Source organism: Camellia sinensis, chromosome 6 (genome assembly GCF_055761805.1).
Source record: "Camellia sinensis isolate YWXY chromosome 6, ASM5576180v1, whole genome shotgun sequence".
Taxonomy (NCBI): Eukaryota; Viridiplantae; Streptophyta; class Magnoliopsida; order Ericales; family Theaceae; genus Camellia; species Camellia sinensis.
Window position 1 is genome coordinate 153,645,372 of NC_138966.1, and position 15,782 is coordinate 153,661,153.

Here is a 15,782-nt window from a genome sequence, read left to right on the forward strand (position 1 = left end):
GATAGTGATATCCACGAAAGGCGCACCAAATCCAGAGGCTTAATCAGCCCAAAAGTGTCTTACGTTGATGGGGCTCTGAATTCGGAGACATATCTTGGCCTATCGTGATATCCACGAAGGGCGCTCCGAATCCGGAAGTTTAGTCGGCCCAAAAACGTCTTGCGCTGATGGGGCTCCGAATTTGGAGACTTATCTTGGCCAATCGGGATATCCACGAAGGGCACTCTAAATTTGGAGGCTTGATCGTCCCAAAGGCATCTTGCACTGAAGCGGTTCCAAATTCGGAGACTTATCTTGGCCAATCGTGATATCCACGAAGGGCGCTTCGAATACGGAGGTTTAATCAGCCCAAAAGCGTCTTACGTTGATGGGGCTCCGAATTCGGAGACTTATCTTGGCCAATCGTGGTATCCACGAAGGGCACTCCAAATCCGTAGTCTTGATCGGCCCAAAAGCATCTCGCACTGAAGGGGTTCCGAATTCAAAGACTTATCTTGGCCAATCGTGATATCCACGAAGGGCGCTCCGAATCCGGAGGTTAAATTTGCCCAAAAGCGTCTTGCGTTGATGGGGCTCTGAATTCAGTGACTTATCTTGGCCAGTCATGATATCTACAAAAGGCGCTCCGAATCCGGAGTCTTATCTTGGCCAATCGTGATATCCACGAAGGGCGCTTCGAATCCGAAGGCTAAATCGGCCTAAAAGCGTCTTATGAGAATGTGGCTCCAAATTCAGAGACTTATCTTGTCTAATAGTGATATCCACGAAGGGCGCTCCAAATCTGGAGGTTTAATCGGCCCAAAAGTGTCTTACGCTGTTGGGGCTCCGAATTCGGAGACTTATCTTGGCCTATCGTGATACCCATGATGGGCGCTCCGAATCCGGAGGCTTAATCGGCCCAAAAGCGTCTTGCGCAGATGGGGCTCCGAATTCGAAGACTTATCCTGGCCAATCGTGAAATCGACGAAGGGCGCTTCGAATCAAAAGGCCGAATCGGCCCAAACGTGTCATGGACGTATAGGGCTTTGAATTTGGAGTCTTTTTCAGCCTAAATGTGACCACGGATGGGCTCCTAATCCAAAGGCTTAATCGGCTCGAAAGCGTCTAGTGCTGATGGGGCTTCGAATTCGAAGACTTATGTTGGCCAGTCGTGATATCCACGGAGGGCATTACGAATCCAGAGGCTTAATCGGCCCAAAAGCGTGTTGCGCTGATGGGGCTCTGAATTCGGAGACTTATCCTAGCCAGTTGTGATATCCACGAAGGGCACTCCGAATCCGGAGGCTTAACCGGTCGAAAAGCGTCTAGCGCTGATGGGGCTCCGAATTCGAAGACTTATCTTGGCCGGTCGTGATACCCACGAAGGGAGCTCTAAATCCGGAGGCTTGATCGGCCCAAAAGCATCTTGCACTGAAGGGGTTCCGAATTCGGAGACTTATATTGGCCAATCGTGATATCCACGATCGGTGCTTCGAATCCGGAAGTTTAATCGGCCGAAAAGCGTCTTGCGCTGATGGGGCTCTGAATTTGGAGACTTATCTTGGCCAATCGTGATATCCAAGAAGGGCGCTCCAAATCCGGAGGCTTGATCGGCCCAAAAGCATCTTGCACTGAAGGGGTTCTGAATTCGGAGACTTATCTTGGCCAATCGGGATATCCACAAAGGGCGCTCCGAATCCGGAGGTTTAATCGGCCCAAAAGCGTCTTGCGCTGATGGGCCTCCGAGTTCGGAGGCTTATCTTGTCCAATCGTGATATCCACGAAGGGCACTCCAAATCCGGAGGCTTGATCGGCCCAAAAGCATCTTGCACTGAACGAGTTCTGAATTTGGAGACTTATCTTGGCCAATCGTGATATCGACGAAGGGCGCTCTGAATCCGAAGGTTAAATCAGCCCAAAAGGGTCTTGGGCTGATGGGGCTCTGAATTCAGTGACTTATCTTGGCCAGTTGTGATATCTACCAAGGGCGCTCTGAATCCGGAGTCTAAATCAGCCAAAAACGTCTAGCGCTGTTGGGGCTCCGAATTCGGAGGCTTATCTTGGCCTATCGTGATATCCACGAAAGGGCGGTCCAAATCCGCAGGCTTAATCGGCCCAAAAGCGTCTTACGCTGATGGGGCTCCGAATTCGAAGACTTATCTTGGCCAATCGTGAAATCCACGAAGGACGCTTCGAATTCGAAGGCCGAATTGGCCCGAACGTGTCATGGACGTATAGGGCTTTGAATTCGGAGTCTTTTTCGGCCAAAATATGACCACGAATGGGCGCCTAATCCAGAGGCTTAATCGGCCCAAAAGCATCTAGTGTTGATGGGTCTCCGAATTCGAAGACTTATCTTCGCTAGTCGTGATATCCACGGAGGGCGCTCTAAATCCAGAGGCTTAATCGGCCCAAAAGCGTCTTGCGCTGATGGGGCTCCGAATTCGGAGACTTGTCTTAGCCAGTAGTGATATCCATGAAGGGCGCTCCGAATTTGGAGGCTTAACCGGCGTAGAAGCGTCTAGCGCAGAAACGTCTAGCACTGATGGGGCTCCAAATTCGAAGACATATCTTGGCCAGTCGTGATATCTACGAAGGGTACTCTAAATCCGGAGGCTTGATCGACCCAAAAGCATCTTGCACTGAAGGGGTTCCGAATTTAGAGACTTATCTTGGCTAATCGTGATATCCACGAAGGGCGCTCCGAATCCGGAAGTTTAATCGGCCCAAAAGCGTCTTGCGCTGATGGGGCTCCGAATTCGGAGACTTATCTTGGCCAATCGTGATATCCACGAAGGGCGCTCCAAATTCGGAGGCATGATCGGCCCAAAAGCATCTTGCACTGAAGGGGTTCCGAATTCGGAGACTTATCTTGGCCAATCGTGATATCCACGAAGGGCGCTTCGAATCTGGAGGTTAAATCGGCCCAAAAGCGTCTTGCACTGATGGGGCCCCGAATTCAGTGACTTATCTTGGCCAGTCGCGATATGTACGAATGGCGCTCCGAATCCGGAGTCTTAATCGGCCCAAAAGCGTCTAGCGCTGATGGGTCTCCGAATTCGGAGACTTATCTTGGCCAATCTTGATATCCACGCACGGCGCTTCGAATCCGAAGGCTTAAACGGCCCAAAAGTGTCTTATGCTAATGGAGCTCCGAATTCAGAGACTTATCTTGGCAAATGGTGATATCCATCAATGGCGCTCCAAATCCGAAGGCTTAATCGGCCAAAAAGTGTCTTACGCTGATGGGGCTTCGAATTCGGAGACTTATCTTGTCCTATCGTGATATCCACGAAGGGCGCTCATAATCCGGAGGCTTAATCGGCCCAAAAGCGTCTTGCGCAGATGGGGCTCCGAATTCGAAGACTTATCTTGGCCACTCGTGAAATCCACGAAGGGCGCTTCTAATCAGAAGGCTGAATCGGCCCAAACGTGTCATGGACGTATAGGGCTTTGAATTCGGAGTCTTTTTCGACCAAAATGTGACCACGGATGGGCTTCCAATCCAGAGGCTTATTCGGCTCAAAAGCGTCTAGTGCTGATGGGGCTCCGAATTCGAAGACTTATCTTGGCCAGTCGTGATATCCACGGAGGGCACTCCGAATCCAGAGGCTTAATCGGCCCAAAAGCGTCTTGCGCTGATGGGGCTCTAAATTCGGAGACTTATCTTAGCCAGTCGTGATATCCACGAAGGGCACTCCGAATCTGGAGGCTTAACCGGCCCAAAAGCGTGTAGCGCTGATGGGGATTCGAATTCGAAGACTTATCTTGGCCGGTCGTGATACCCACGAAGGGTGCTCTAAATCCGGAGGCTTCATCGGCCCAAAAGCATCTTGCACTGAAGGGGTTCCGAATTCGGAGACTTATATTGGCCAATCGTGATATCCACGATGGGTGCTCCGAATCCGAAAGTTTAATCATCCCAAAAGCGTCTTGCGCTAATGGGGCTCCGAATTCGGAGACTTATCTTGGCCAATCGTGATATCCAAGAAGGGCGCTCCAAATCCGGAGGCTTGATCGGCCCGAAAGCATCTTGCACTGACGGGGTTCTGAATTCGGAGACTTATCTTGGCTAATCGGAGACTTATCTTGGCCAGTCGTGATGTACACGAAGGCCGCTCCGAATTTGGAGGCTTAATCGGCCCAAAAGTGTCTTGCGCTGATAGGACTCCGAATTCGGAGACTTATCTTGGCTAATCGTGGTATCCACGAAGGGTGCTCCGAATTCGGAGGCTTAATCGGCCCGAAAGCGTCTTGCGCTGATGGGGCTCCGAATTCAGAGGCTTATCTTGGCCAATCGTGATATCCATAAAGGGCGCTCCAAATCCGAAGGCTTAATCGGTCCAAAAGCATCTTGCACTGAAGGGGTTCTGAATTCGGAGACTTATCTTGGCTGATTGTAATATCCACGAAGGGCGCTCCGAATCCGGATGCTTAATTGGCCCAAAAGCGTCTTTTGCTGATGGGGTTCTAAATTCGGAGTCTTATCTTGGCCAGTCGTGATATCCATGAAGGGCGCTCCTGTAGACGTCCCCGAATGCCCCAGGAGGACGAGTCCCGTTCTGTTCATATTAGGCTCACTACAGTTCGGACTCTCAAATTGTCGCGGTTCTTAATCTGAACCAAAGAGTCCAAATCCGGCAAATCGTTTTGGAAAACAGATTTTTAGAAAGAAGTGCCAAACATGGTCTGCTTTGCCAGATACAGAGTCACCACCTAGATATTTTATTTTGGGAAATTTAGGAAACCCTGACTCGGTGCCAAAGGCCACGTGTCCGTCATCACCAAAGTTGCCTCGGCTCGGGAACTTGGGTACGATTGGGGAAGGTCAGCTACGAGCACCCCCTCTCGCCTGATCAAAGATCGGCCTCTACTAACCGTGATATCTTGTTTTGAAAGCATTATGTGTTCCTAATCCGGTTATTAGCCTAGAATTACTATGTTATGTGCACAGCAAACAAGTATAGACCAAATCGCCTAAATTGGAACAAAATATTGCATGTTTGTTTTGAAAATGGTTTGCTACTCGCAAGTAGGCTAAGACATGAATTTTGCCACCCTCAGGTGGGCTTAAAACTCATATTCAATGCGTTGTTCCAATTTAAGTAACTCAACCTTCACCCATAGGCATTCAGGCAATTTTATCACATAAGCACATAGCCACATGGCAAGCATGCTATCATGTTAATATTCACATACATGCAAGATGCTAAAGCATAAATGCTCACCGAGTACTCCAAGCCAAAACAGAAACTAGTTAGTAATCATATGCATGATCCTAGTTCATGTTAAGATGGCTAATGCAACACATGCAAGATGCAGCTACAATAGGCTCGGCTAATCTATGGATGGCATATGATGATGCTACAACTAACACGTATTCAACTTGGGATTGAAATACAATGCAGTTAGTATGATGCGCCGAGCTCGGTGCATGCAAGACAAATGTATGGATGCACGCATGCATAGCATAAGGTATGCTAAATTAAATATGACCTAATACTAACCATCGAAAGCAGATAAGTAAAAGGGGGAAAGAAGTGGGGGTTGGAAGACATGCACACATGCACCCACACTTATTACAAATTCGCCCTCGCTCAGAGGGACCAAAAGAATAATACAATTAACTAACCTACAAGCTAATTAATTATTATAGACAAATTAAACTAGTTAAACTAGTTAAGCAAATTAACTAATCTAAGAAAGCAGTAAACAGCCTCGGGAAGAGGGCCCAACGCAATGCGTGTTCGGGTTTGCTCGGAAATCCAACGCCATGCACAAGTTTGCCTCTGTTTTCCCTGCTCTGCTCCTCTGAAAATTGCACAAGTCCCAGGGAGCACTCTATGGACACTGTGGAACACCACCGGCTGAGATAGAACACCACCGGCCATGTCCGGATGGTCATTGACCATCTGTAAAGCCATCAACCAACAATGGATGGCCGGTCGGCAGTGTAGATGACCGGCCGGCCAAAGCTTCCTGCAGAACCTGTTTTGACAGCAGCAGAGGGCAAAACATAGCATGGCAATGCATTTCAAGAAAATGTTTGCACCACCATATCCCTTGTCATGTTTGTGACTCAAAGGGGTATGGTGCTCAATTCTCGGACCACCAATCGTGCATTTCAATGTGTGATGGCCCAAAGAGTCAAAGTGTGCAATTTCAATATGGAATGAAATGCACAAAACAAACAATGGGCCCCAACCTCCATCATAATCAATTCAAGAGGTAAGAGATGCATGCTTAATGTTATGCAATCTAGACATGGAAGCTAAACATGCAATATGAGCATGTGAACAAGTAATGTAAACATGCAAGCATGCAAGTTATGCAAACTAACAAGCATGCAAGATGGATGAGCGTGCAACGACATGTAGGAATGGTCTTAAACCAAAATGGGCAGCTCTCAAATAGGCCCAAATCAGTGGCTAAATGCCATGGAAATGAGGGCCAAAACACATACAAGCATGCATGCACACAAAGTCCAACACTTAGGCACCAAAGAGCAACTTTTAAGCACACTTAAAAGAGGATAAACATGGATGCATGGCATGCATAGAAAGCTCTGAAATCATATTATAGAAGGTGCAAAACCAAGTAAACAAGACAAGCTAAGTATGCAACAATGGTCTAAAACACAAGGCAAGCCAAGGGGGATTACATGGTAGCTATATAAAGCAAAGCATGGATGACCCGAATGACCAAAAACAGATCTCAAGCACACTAAAACATGCACAAAAGCTTCACAAAGCTAAGCCAAAACAAGTAAGCAGAGTGGTCTAAATGCTAAGCACATGTTAAGGCAATTCATGGCATTACAAGACAAGTATGCATAGCAAGCATGGTGTATCTAAACCAAGTAAAAACAGTGCTATATCATGGCAAAATAAGCACAAATAACACTTAAGACATGGCCAACATGAACTTAAAAATGGTGCTCACACATGAGGCTAAAATGGCACTTTTTGAAGACAACAAGGAGAGGGGATGGCCCTCTCCTTCTTAGGACCTTAAACCACCATCCCACCACTGAAATCCCTCAAGATTTCAGTGGTGAGGAGGCCCAAACAAGGTGGTCCCGAAGCTCACCAAAAATAGCACAAAATGGGGCCAAACAAGGCCTAAGAGGGGGTGAATGACCCCAAACACAAAAGTGACCTTAATGAAGTATCTTAAACACAAAAAATAGAATTTTTTTATGTTATACACAAAGCTCAAAACAGCAAGCAAGATCGGCTAAAAGTGTGTGCAAAAACGGAGAATAAAGAGGGAAAATGGGTTACCTTTGTAGCCAAAAGGGGACAGCAGCCTCTTGGTCCAAAAAACAGTCCCTTAGCCTTTGAAAATGGCCTCCAAGCTCCTTAGGTTGATGATGGAGGTGTTAGGCCTAGAGTTGTAGTGTAAATGTGCAAGAACTAGACCCTTTTGAACCCTCTGACCCACACAAATGTAGAGAGAGAAGGAGATATAGAGAGGGAGTGATATATATCTATCCTATATATCAGATTTTTCTAACCCCCTAAAGCGGAGGAGAGGCCCTATTTTTATAGAGAAACCAAGGGGGCAAAGCTTCTCCTAGAAGCTTTGAGCAAAAAGGCCAAGCTTCTCTTAGAAGCTTGGAGCAAAAGGGCCAAGCTTCTTGGAGAAGCTAAAAAGGGTCAAAAGGGTTAAGCTTCTTGGAGAAGCTAAAAAAGGATCAAGCTTCCTCAAGAAGCTAAAAAAAAGGTTTAAAAGGGTCAAGCTCCCTCAAAAAAAGGTCTCGGCCAGGAAAAGTGGCCGATTGATCAAAAATAGTGGTCGGCCGACCAAACGCAATGCCGACCGACCATCAATAGTGCCGACCGGCCATCACCAATTGCCGGTGGCAAGGAAACAAAGCCGGTGGCCTCAAGCCATGGCCGGTGAGGTGTGGGGATGGCCTACAAGCTACTTCCCACCCTCAGAAGCAAAACAACAAGTGTTTGGTGCAAAACCAGACACAAAACAGTCGAGTTGAGAGATCTTGAGGCAGGGCGCGTAGCCGAGACCTCCGGGAACTCAAGACGAACATGAACAAGGATGATCACCGAGTGTTTAAACGATGACGTTCAAGTCTTAAGGACAGTCAAAAATGGGGTGTCTACAGCTCCGAATCAAGAGGCTTAATCGGCCCAAAAGCATCTAGCGCGGATGGGTCTCCGAATTCAGAGACTTATCTTGGCCAACCGTGATATCCACGAAGGGCACTCTGAATTCGGAGGCTTAATCAGTCCAAAAGCGTCTTCCGCTAATGGCGCTCTGAATTTGGAGATTGATCTTGGCCAATCGTGATATCCCTGAAGGGCGCTCCGAATCCGATGGCTTAATCGGCTCCGAATACGGAGGCTTGAGAGTTGTAACGAATTGAAATTCACAGTAAGGAGATAAGAGACTTTGCATTGCAAAAACAAAATGTGTACATGGTGAATCATTCAAAACAAATATCTTGCCCCACAGGTCGGGTTCAATGATAGAATTTAAGCAAATGCGCGGAATTCCAAGGGTGTAGCAGACTTCTTCCAGACATGTCTTTGAGCCGATATGCCCCTGTTCCCGCGATTGAGTCGATCTGATAGGGGCCGTCCCAGTTAGGACCCAATTTTCCATCAGCCGGATTCCTGGCAGCATGAAGTACTTTCTTCAGGACCAGTTCGCCTGGAACGAAGCGGCACAACTGAACGCGTTGATTTTGCGACTTAGCGAGCTGCTGCTGGTACAGTGCCATGGATGCAAGGGCACGGTCTCTTCGTTCTTCAATCAGAGTTAAATTCAAGGCCACCATCATGTCGTTTCGGCCCATATCAAAAACGTTTGATTTCAAGGTTGGGAGGCCGATTTCTAAGGGGATGATGGCTTGATTTCTGAAACACAAAGCGAACGACGTTTCCCTAGTGGATTGTCTTGGAGTAGTGCGATGAGCCCACAATATACTCGGTAATTCTTTGACCCATCTGCCTTTAACTTTCTCCAGTCTCTTTTTGATGCCGTCCAGAATGACTTTGCTGGAGGTTTCAGTTTGGCCATTACTCTGTTAATAAGCTGGGGTGGAGAAATAGGGCTGAATACCATACTCGCTGCACAGTTCTTTGTAGACACCATAATCAAATTGGGTGCCGTTATCTGAGATTAGTGCTCTTGGAATGCCGAATCGCGTTATGATATTTCTCCATACAAAACGCTTCACATCAGTGTCTCGAATGTGTGTTAGTGCCTCGTTTCTACCCATTTTGTGAAATAATCTGTTACGATAATCAAAAATCGCTTGTTGCTTGGGGCGCGAGGTAGCGGTCTGACGATGTCAAGTCCGCATTGGGCGAACGACCAAGGACTGGTTATAGAGCTTAATTTCTCAGCAGGCAGATGGGTTAAGGAAGAAAACTTCTGGCACTGTTCACATTTCTTCACGTAACGTTCAACATCAGCTCTTATTGTTGGCCAATAATACCCTTGTGTCACTACTCGATGGGCCAAAGAGCACTCGCCAGAATGGGCACCATAGCTACCTTCATGTATTTCAGTCAGGAGTCCTTCGACTTTATCTTGGTGAACGCACTCTAGGTAGGGGCCAGAAAGGGATTTGTTGTAAAGTTTTCCTTGCGGATCCAAATCGTATCGCAGGGCTTTGTTTCGCAGGTTATGTGCTTCTTTCCTATCCGATGGGATTTGTTCGGAAGATAGGAATGTTGCAATGGAGTCCATCCAACTCGGACCTGACTCTATGACATTGATCTGGACTTCCTCTGAAGGGCCAATGCTTGGTTTAGGGATGAAACTCACTTCGATTGTCTGTTTAATCTCTGAGTTAATGGTGGAGGCTAGGCAAGCCAGGGCGTCTGCATGTTTGTTCTGATCACAAGTTATTTGGTTCAGCTCATGATGGTCAAATTTTGCTAGCAAGGAATTTGCCGTTTTCATGTAAGCGGTCATACGACCGTTTTTGGCCGCGTACTCCCCCTTTGGCTGATTGATCACCAGTTTTAAATCGCAAAATATAAGCAGACGCCGAGCACCCAAGAGATGTGCATTCCGCAAGCTGGTTAGCAGGGCTTCATATTCGGCCACGTTGTTTGATGCTTCGAAGCTGAGTTTGACAGCCTGCTTGATTGTTGCTCCGTCGAGACCCATGATCACTACTCCAGCCCAGTTATCACGTTGATTGGACGACCCATCACAGTACAATTGCCAAATGTCCCCAACATAAATTCTCCAGTCCGGCTTAGGTTAAATTTCATTAGGCTTGAAGTCGGCAAGACCCCCAGTGAATTCGGCCATAAAGTCGGCAAGCACTTGCCCCTTAGTTGAGGTTCTAAGCAGAAATTGAATATCGTACTAGTTGAGTTCAAGGGCCCATTTTGAAACGCGCCCTGAAGTTTCTGCACTACGGAGTACTGACCAGAGGGGGTGGTCCATTAGTAGCCCAATGGTATGCCCCTGAAAGTAATGCATCGACTTTCTTGCTGCCATGACGAGGGCTAGGATGAGTTTTTCCAACGGAAGGCATCTTGTTTCGGTGTCAACCATTGCCTTGCTCACATAATACACTGGCCGCTGCTCCCCAAGCTCTTCCTTTAACAGTACGGCGCTAACGGCCCGGTCGAAAACTGCTAGATATAGAATGAGCGGGTCACCTGTCGAAGGTGTTGTCAAGAGTTGTACTGATCGGAGGTAGGTCTTCAGACCGTTGAAAGTGGCTTCCCACTCAGAGGTCCATTCAAAAGCCTTGCCGTGCAGTAGGGTATAAAAGAACTATTGGCAGCGGTCTGTGGAATGGCTGAGAACCTGTTAAGTGCGGTGGCCATCCCCATCAACTTTTGAGCCTCCTTCACCGATCGAAGGGAGTCGAGTTCCAGGATTGCTGTGATTTGCCTCGGGTTGGCTTTGATGCCTCAGTGATTGACAATGTAGCCAAGGAATTTTCCAGATCCAATCCCAATTGCACACTTGGAAGCGTTCAGCTTCATTTTGTGCTTGCGTAAAATGCCAAATGTCTCTTCCAGGTCGGCTAGATGAGTTTACTCTTCTTGTGACTTCACCACCATATCATCAATGTACACTTCCATAGTACGGTCGAGTTGATTCTTGAACATGGCAGTGACCAGTCTTTGGTAAGTTACCCCGCATTCTTCAGCCCAAAATGCATAACCTTATAACAATAGGTTCCTCTTGGGGTGAGGAATGTAGTTTTGTCTTGGTCCTTCGGATGCATGGAGATTTGATGGTAGCCTCTGTAGGCATCGAGGAAGCTCATACGTTGATGATGTGCCGTGGCGTCTACGAGTTGATCAATTATAGGGAGAGGAAAACAATCCTTGGGGAAAGCTTTATTTAAATCCGTGAAGTCCACACAGACACGCCAAGTTCCATTTTTCTTCTTTACCACCACAGTATTCGACAGCCATGTAGAATAGGTCACTTTCCGGATTGCCCCGGCATCAAGCAACCAGTCAATTTCTTCAATGACGGTAGCAGTGTGCTTTGCGGCTGACCGCCGGCTTCTCTGAATGATCGGCTTACATTTGGGGTCAATGTTTAGACGGTGCTCAGAAACAGATGGATCTACCGCCGGCATCTCATACGGCGACCATGCGAATACTTCAAGGTTGTCGAGCAGGAAGGTAATTTGCTGCTGCCTGTCTATTTCATTCGGGGAGGCGCCGACCATGAAGAACCTATCAAGATCCCCGTTAATTTCAACTCGGTCTAGGGCTTCCGTGGCCTTTTCACTTGGAAGCCGTCCAACATCATCTAGGCTCTCGCAATCTGGCACCTCAATAGAGTTCACCTCCAGCTCTCTTGGTGTCTTTGCGGTAAGAAGATAACATGTTTGTGCCGATTTTTGGGAACCACAGATTTGTTCAATGCCTCGTTCAGTCGAGAAGCGGAGTAGTTGGTGATAGGTGCTGGGCACGACATGCATCGCATGCAGCCAAGTTCTTCCCATGATAAGATTATACGGCGAAGGCAGCTTGACGACCAAGAATTCCACATCTACTGTTCGGGAGCCCGCTCGAATTGGTAGTGTGATTTTGCCCAACGGGTATTTTGGATTAGCATTGAAGCCGAATAATAGATAAGGAGCTGGAGACAGGTCCGACTCAGTGAACCCGAGTTTAATGAAGGTCTTATAATATATAACCTCCGAAGCACTCCCTTGGTCTATGAGAACTCATTCAACGGTGAATCGATTTACGCGTAGTTCGATGACCAATGGGTCAATGTGGGGGAGTGTCACGCCGATCAAATCAAAATTGTTAAAGGTAATACTCGGAGCTTCGCAGGGCCACTTTGCTGGTGTGATTTACTTTTGGGGCCTAGGATGAGACTGAATTGAATGCATGGCGGGGGCTGTCGGCAAGCTGTATATCATATGGGTTACACTGAGCGGAGGTGAATCCTGCCTTAGGGCAACTGTTTTGGTTGAGTTGTTCTTTCGGACGTATTGCTGGAGCCGACCGTCTTGTGCGAACTCCTTAAGGTGGTCTTTCAAGGCATAGCAACTGTCGGTATCATGACTGTGGTCTTGGGGATATTCGCACTGCCTATCACGTCTCCTTGTGTCAAGAGGTCCCACTATCTGGGGCGGCCACTTGAAGAACGACAAATGTTGAATTTTAGTCATAACCGTGCTGATCGGCTCTGACAACTCCGTATACTTCTTGTCCGCGCGCTTTGCACACCTGTTATCCACTTGAAGTTGTTCATTGGCTCGGTGGGGGCATTGGTCATTTGATCGGCACGAACTTCTCTTGTCTCGTTTAGCTCGGCCCCATGGTTCAGGGCTCCGTGATGGTACAAAACTTATCGGCTGAATAATTTTAGTCGGGGGCCGTCTTGATGGCCTTTTGCCCGGCTTTGACCTGCAGTGCGTCATCTTCAACTTTGCAATATTCCTTAACTTTCTTCATCAATGACCAGACTGTTTTGGGGGGACCTTCTAGTCAAGGAACTGCGGAAGGCACTATCAGGATGCAATCCCATCTTAAAGGCGGTGATGGCCATTGAGTCATTGCAGGCGTCATCCACAAGCTTAAAGCATTCCCAATAGCGCGCTGAATATACCTGTAATGTTTTCCCTGACTGGATTTGCATTGCCTAGAGAGAGTCGGCCTGCTTCGGCTGGACCTTATTGGTGATGAACCTTGCCCTAAAGGATTTTTTGAGTTGATGGAAGCTCTTGTTCGATGCCGGTTCCAATTTATAATACCATCTAACGGCCAATGGTCCCAAACTACTCAGAAATATTCGGCACATGAGGGCCTCGTCGTCCGCATGCAACGTCATAGCTTGCTTGTAATGTCGGATGTGATCAGCGGGATCTGATTTCCCGTCGTACAGGGTGAACGATATATAGGGCTTTAAAATTGTTGGGTAGTACCGCCTTTGCAATCCGTCGCACAAAGGGATTATGCTGGTCCTCGTTGCCTAAATCATTTCATCTTCGCTTATGGCGTGCACGCAGACTCTCTGCGGAGGAACTAGTTGGTTCTACTTATCCTTTCCTTTTGGGTTCCGGTGATAATGAGTCAGAATCACTGTTAGTTTCTTGTCTAAAAACTCGAGGTTGTCGACCATCTTTTCTCAGAGGTCGTCTGGGATCTTGGCGTGTAGCTTGCTTGGATTTTGCTACTTCCAAGGCCAAATCCTGACAGAGGCGCTCGTTCTCAGTGATCATGTTTTCCAGCCTCTGTTCATTTTGCCTTGCCTATTCCATGATCACTTGTATTGTCTCATATGCTAAGGTCGAGGGTGAGTTCTGGGCAAGTGAGTCGAAGTTCAAGGCACGTCTTGCGGCAATAGCTTCCGGTCCAAGCATGTTTGTCGGAGTGAGGTCATCTCTCTGTGTGGTTTCATCAGTGACTATTAGAGGATCTTCCGTTACACCCACCATGGATGTAGTTCAGTATTCCCACAGATGGCACCAATTGCGGGGAAGTGATTTGGAAATACTCTTTGGATCCAATGGGACGCTCGAGATCCTTAGCTAATAACCTGAAAAGGAATGAGCACTCTGGTCGGGGGTGCCGGAATTAGCACTCCGATGAATAAGTCAGTATATACTTTCTTGATTGCTTGTATCTTAAGTTAAGCATACTCATTCTCACATACCTCTCTCTGGTTGATGTTCTTCTATTTATATCTTTTCTTTCTTGGGGTTCAGGGCTGGGCCCACCTTCAATTTTCCGTATAACTATTTACTCGGCTCCTTTCATTGCAAACCACTCTTCATTCGGCCCCTTACTCAACTGGTTATTTGGCCGAATAGGTTACTTCTGGATTTATATGTATAGGACGGGGCCGAATGCGATGTATATATTTTAACTCTCCAAGTCCAACTATTCGGCCTCTTTACGTCTCCCAATATTCGGAAAGCTTACAGTATGAACAGATGCATAAAATGCAAAGTAGAAAACTTGCAGTATAAACGGATGCAGAAAGTGTAAAGCAGAAAGCACATGTGTTGAACAGATGTAAAGCAAGAAATGTTGAGCAAAAAATGTAAAGTGTAAAGAGAGAACTGAGATGTGTACCTCCCAGGCTCGCTAGTAGCCTCCAACCAAGGTCTCTCGCAAATGGGAGGAAGAGCTCATATATCCGTATAATGTGCTGTGGCCAGCTCCGCCCCGATCATAAAACTAAACCCAATAAAGGGTGACCAAGGCACTCAACAAATACAGGCCTACGATGTTCCACTTGTTTGAAAGTAAGGTGGTACCGAAGATGAACATCAGGAAGCCCCTGGCATACTACTCTATCTACTCTACCGTCTCGAGCTTGGTCCCATTGAACTGCTTGGTGAACCAGGTGTATCGTACCATGCCTATCCGGTATATCGGTGGATGTGCCCCAAGCAGCTCGAGCCAGGCAACCTCCCACTCTCTCATATCTGGGTCAAGGGGGATCGGATCACCCCCTACGCCTAAGCCGGTGATCATGGTAAAGTCGTAAGGAGTCATCGTCATCTCCTCTACGGTGGAAAAGTGAAAGGAGTTGGTGGCGTCCCACCACCTCTCCACCAATGCTCCTAAGAGAGGACGACTCACGGTAATCTGAGTCAAGCTGGAGCAGAAGAGGCCGAAGCCTGCCCCTTCAATGATGTCGGAGACTCTAGCTGGGAGCTTGTCATACTAATCTCAAGCTGTTGTGGCACCATAGCCTCTAAAGGTGCGAGAATCGCCCTGTGACAAAGATCAAATGCAATCAGATACAATCAGAGATCAGATGTAATCAAATGAAACAGATGGAACGGGTAAAAGACAGATGCATGAAATGTAACCAGTCAAATCAGTTCAAGCAGTAAAAAGAAATGCAAACAATTAAGGGCAGAAATGCATGGAAAATAGCGTTCATACCTCAACGGCAATGGCCGACAAATGAAACTCTGGCTCCCTTAATAGGAGGTCCTATGGCTCACTGTAGACACTCCATTTTTGACCGACCTTAAGACTCAGACGTCATCGATTGGGCGCTCGGTGATGGTGCATGTTGTGCTCGTTCTAAGGTTTCGGAGAGCCTTACCCCCAAACCTTGGGACCCATTTGTGCTTTGCCCCGGTTTGTGAACCAGGTCTTGTTTTCCCTTCTCGAAGGGAGGGAGAGGTCTCATAGACCATCTCTCAGTGGCTGTAGGCTAATTTTCTTGGTCGTAGGCCACTTTTCCCGTTTGGAGACTAGTTTCCGGTTTTCAGAGCCGTCGGCTGTGCGCCTCGGTTTAGGACCGCTTAACTTTCTCCGTTTGGCACGGTTTTTGGTACACACCTTGCTTCCTCTCCCTAGAGGGACACTTTC